At 37.3% G+C, this 4831-nt stretch overlaps 1 non-coding gene and 1 pseudogene across 1 annotated transcript; both read right to left on the bottom strand.

The window, feature by feature from the left end:
- Positions 1 to 1019: 1019 nt before the first annotated feature.
- Positions 1020 to 1091, bottom strand: TRNAH-GUG. Its single transcript has one exon. It is a non-coding gene; the product is annotated as a tRNA-His (tRNA).
- A 2297-nt stretch (positions 1092 to 3388) lies between these two features.
- Positions 3389 to 4326, bottom strand: LOC117152217 (annotated as a pseudogene).
- Positions 4327 to 4831: the final 505 nt, after the last annotated feature.

Below are 4831 nucleotides of genomic sequence, written 5' to 3' on the forward strand. Positions count from 1 at the left end.
TAAAAAAGGGACAGTCAGAATACAGGCACCCTGAATGTTCTGCAAATTAAACTGAATAGGAGTAAGCTTTCGCAGGACCTGATGCAACAGTTTGCCTGGGAGGGTCGGGCCGACGTTGTGATCATCTCAAAACCTAATCGACAGCTCTCCTTCTGGAATAACGATACGATGGGGGATGTGCCTATCTGGGCAACAAGATTTAATGGCCTCCACCCCAGCGAAGATACGCTGATCGAAGAGGAAGGGTATGTCGGGATCAAAATAGGGGAAGTGTACTGCGTGAGCGGTTACTGCTCGCTCAACATTATTATAATCAACTATGATCAGTACATTGAGAGGCTCGACATATCCATCGTATCCATCGTCCGTAAGGGTTCCACGTTTCACACAGGTACTAGGAGGAGTTTCCTAGACATTATAAGCTTTAGTGGTAGCCTCTGTAAGAAACATAAACGCTCTGTGGTCCTTGGGTATTACAGCGCTTCGGATCACAGTTATGTACTACAATGAATTTAAAAACTTGGTTATGCCTAGGAGTAGGGGGCGTTTTGGATATTCGAAGAAGGACATAGTGCCGGATATGTTCTTTTTAAAAACTTAGACGAAAGGAAGGTTAAGTTATTTGGAGCGCGGACAGGCGTGGCGGAATATCAGGAGGATTCCCTGCAGAGAACTGCGTCAACGAGAATCTGAAAGTCCCGTTACAATTAGATAATCGACGCCACGAACTGATCGATCCCCTTATTTCTGTAAGGATAACAGGGGTGGTTCAATTGAGTATACGCTGAATTAACAGGTATAAATTACAGTTTATTCAAACAACATGTTGAATAGAGATAAATAAATAAGTCGGATCAATTACTTCATTGGTCACCAATTTACGAACTGTCACGAGCAAGTCAACAGGAGAATCGTAATCCTATCGAGAATTTTTATTTTTATTAATACTCAGCCAAGAAAGCTTTTGAGAAAATAAAATAATAAAAAAGACCTCCACCCTAACAATGTGCCTGGTACATTGCCGTGACCAGGATTCGAACCTGGGTTACTACGGCCACAACGTAGGGTCCTACCCACTAGACGATTACGGCTATTGGATTATTATGCATGGAACATTCTGAATGGTTGATGATAACGAGCAGCAATGACCAAGTTGATCCACCAACCGTGAAGGTCTTTCTACTGTGATACAATTGTGATTAATCCATTCATTTATAATTCAAACTGGCTGTAATTCAAATTATATGCATATATATGTCGAAGATGAAAGAACACCGGAGCCTTTGGAATTATGGATAACCCCGCAACATTGTAACCTAGAGTCTACTATAGCTGTAATTGAACAATTGTAGTTATTCAACCCGATTGTAATTGTTTGAGAGTTGTGATAATGAGCTTGGGCTCGAGGCGACCGTCAGCCGCCGAACGCAGCCAGAGAGTCACCAGACGTAACAGTAATGTACACGGAAGTATTCTTTGTCGCTGATCGTCGATGATTCATCCTTTCCTTCATAATCGAATAATATCCGTTTTTTACCCCGGTATGATGATTTGAAATCTGGTGTTATATCCATTTCCTTTGCAACTTCATTTGCTGCGATCACAGCTTTGCTAAATCCTTCATTTCTGTATTCCGCAGAGAATATGGTAAGACCATACAGATGCTTCGTAGCCACATCGATTTGCATCTTTTGATTTTGCAATACTTTGCTGACGATGTTAATTTTAGATAATATTTCGTATCAAATGATAAGGCTGGCAATAAATTCAAATTCATTTATGTTGCGCACTATAGACAAAATCTCAATTTTCAATTCATTGTCAGATGCATTGTCGGCAATTTCGATCAAGGTGTCTCGAAATTGGCGAACATGAAATCGAATAACCTTTACGCTATCAAAACGGCATTCCCACCTAGTTTCTGACAATGGTTCAAGTGTAATTTTTTCAACGTATTTTTGTAGAACATCCCAATGCGATGTCGATGCTGCAAATATCGTGTAAATTTTTTGTAAAATACCAAAAAGACGTAGTGTTTGGGTTGATGATTTTGCTATATCTCCCAATAACAAATTCAAGTTGTGACTACCACGTGGTATGTAAAATGCTTTAGGATTTACACGTAATATATTTGCTTGTACTCCTTGACATATTCCTCTCATATTGACACCCTTATCATATCCTTGTCCGCGACAGTCAGATATTTTTATTCCCAACTGATCCAGAATGAGCATAGTTTCAGATAGTCCTTTTCCTGTTGTATCGTGAACTATTTCAAATTTGATAAAATGTTCCTGGATTTCAACCTCCTCGTCTGTTATGTTGACATAACCAAGAACAACTGATAATTGCTCTTGATGGCTCACAGCTGGTGTACAATCCAATAAAATGGAATAATATTTTGCGCTCCTTATTGCATCGATAATTACTTTTTGTGCATAACTTGCCATTGCACTTATTAATTTGTTTTGAATTGAATGTGATAAACAATAATGTCCTTTTATGGCTGTTTTGTTTAAATGATCATTTAGAACAGAATCAAATTTTGCTATTAATTGTATTAAACCCAAAAAATTACCATTGCGCGGTGTGTACAAAGTATCGAACATGAAATCGAATAACCTTTACACTATCAAAACGGCATTCCCATCTAGTTTCTGACAATGGTTTAAGTGTAATTTTTTAAACGTGTTTTTGTAGAACATCCCAACGCGATGTCGATATTGCAAATATCGTGTAAACCTTTTGTAAAATACCAAAAAGACGTAGTGTTTAGGTTGATGATTTTGTTATATCTCCCAATAACAAATTGAAGTTGTGACTACCACATGGTATGTAAAATGCTTTAGGATTTACACGTAATATATTTGCTTGTACTCCTTGACATATTCCCCTCATATTGACACCATTATCATATCCTTGTCCGCGACAGTCAAATATTTTTATTCCCAACTAATCCAGAATCAGCATAGTTTCAGATAGTCCTTTTCCTGTTGTATCGTGAACTATTTCAAATTTGATAAAATGTTCCTGGATTTCAACCTCCTCGTCTGTTATGTTGACATAACGAAGAACAACTGATAATTGCTCTTGATGGCTCACAGCTGGTGTACAATCCAATAAAATGGAATAATATTTTGCTCTCCTTATTGCATCGATAATTACTTTTTGTGCGTAATTTGCCATTGCACTTATTAATTTGTTTTCAATTGAATGTGATAAATAATAATGCCCTTTTATGGCTGTTTTGTTTAAATGATCATTTAGAACAGAATCAAATTTTGCTATTAATTGTATTAAACCCAAAAAATTACCATTGCGCGGTGTGTACAAAGTATCGGAACTTCTTCGGAAAGCTAAATTATGTTGCACCAAATATACAGTAACAGCAGTTATTCTTTGGAAAACTTATTAGCATCATGCTGTTTCAAATCTTAAAAATTTTTCGCACTCTTGATCAAGTAGATTGCCAGTGCGAAAATTTTGTTCAGTTTGAAGCCACTTGTTTATAGCTCGTAAATGTACCGCAAAACGTTCGTGCATTTTGATTCGCTGTGTTAAATGAGACCAACTGCAAAATCCGTCTGCCCCCAATGAAATATCAATAGTGGAAAATAATTTACAAGCGAAACAGTAAACCTTGTCTTTAGATTTAGAATGAATTACCCATCTTCGTGTTGTCCTTTGTCCATTCGTCAGTATTCTTGTAAAATATGTTGCAGAAAAGCTCCTGTTATTTTCGTTCTTAGGGAAGTTAAATTGAGTAACTTGTACAGGATTATGCTGAACTATTAAATATACTGTTTGTTGTATTCTGTCAATTGGCCACGTGCTAGGATCTTCAATGTCGAAATTTCTGTTTTCTTCTTTTTGTGCTTCAATTTCCATAATTTCAATATCTTTTTCTTGATGAGTTTCACAATCGCTCGTTTTTCTATTGTTTCCATTTTTGTCCAATTTAGTTTTGTTGGTATGTTCTTCATTTTCCTTCGCAGGTGTATTCAACTCTTGAAGACTGGTTCGAGACGCGATGGAGAACGGACGTGTTGGCGGGTCGCTCCCGCTAGGCAGGTATTTGACAATGTACGATGATGTATGCGTGTGAGAATACAAACAAAATTTCTGTGGAGTACGGTCAATCACAAGTGGGTGTGAGTGGAATAGTATTGAGTTGATATTGGGCTGTATGTATATGAAGGCGATGAGGATTATGATCATTTGAGTGCAATTAAAGTGAGAGAAACATGATGTGTGGCGGTCAATAGTGGCATGATGAGTCCAAGGTGAATAACTGTTAAATTAACTTAAGTACAGCAGTTTAGAGCAAAAGTGTTTGAAAAAGTAACGACTCATTAGTAATTATGTTTATGATGGAAAGCCGTGAATAAGTAAGAAGAAGAGTAATATTGTAGTATCGTGGAAATTAAGATATACATTTTTTCCTGATTACTTATAATTTATTAATAGTGAATTAAATATACAAATATAAATTGGACAGAAAACCACGTTTGTTTAACTGAAACTAAATGCGATACTCGTATCTATATCAAATAACTTTACAGTTATTTGGCAACTCTCTCTCTCTCTCTCTCTCTCTCTCTCTCTCTCTCCCCCTCTCTCCCTCTCTCTCTAACAACTCTGACAACTCGATCAATTCTCTCAACTCTACTCTGTAAGAAGATGGATGAAGAATCATTACCTATCCCAAGCCCTCACCATAATAGCGACTCGAGCCCGGACTCGGATCGTGACTCGACATATATATGTCGGGTTTACATTAGAATTAAGGTTGGTGGCGTGAAACGAATCTTCATTTGGATTACACATTGTC

This window comes from Bombus impatiens, unplaced genomic scaffold (genome assembly GCF_000188095.3).
Source record: "Bombus impatiens unplaced genomic scaffold, BIMP_2.2 scf_0841, whole genome shotgun sequence".
NCBI classification, from domain to species: Eukaryota; Metazoa; Arthropoda; class Insecta; order Hymenoptera; family Apidae; genus Bombus; species Bombus impatiens.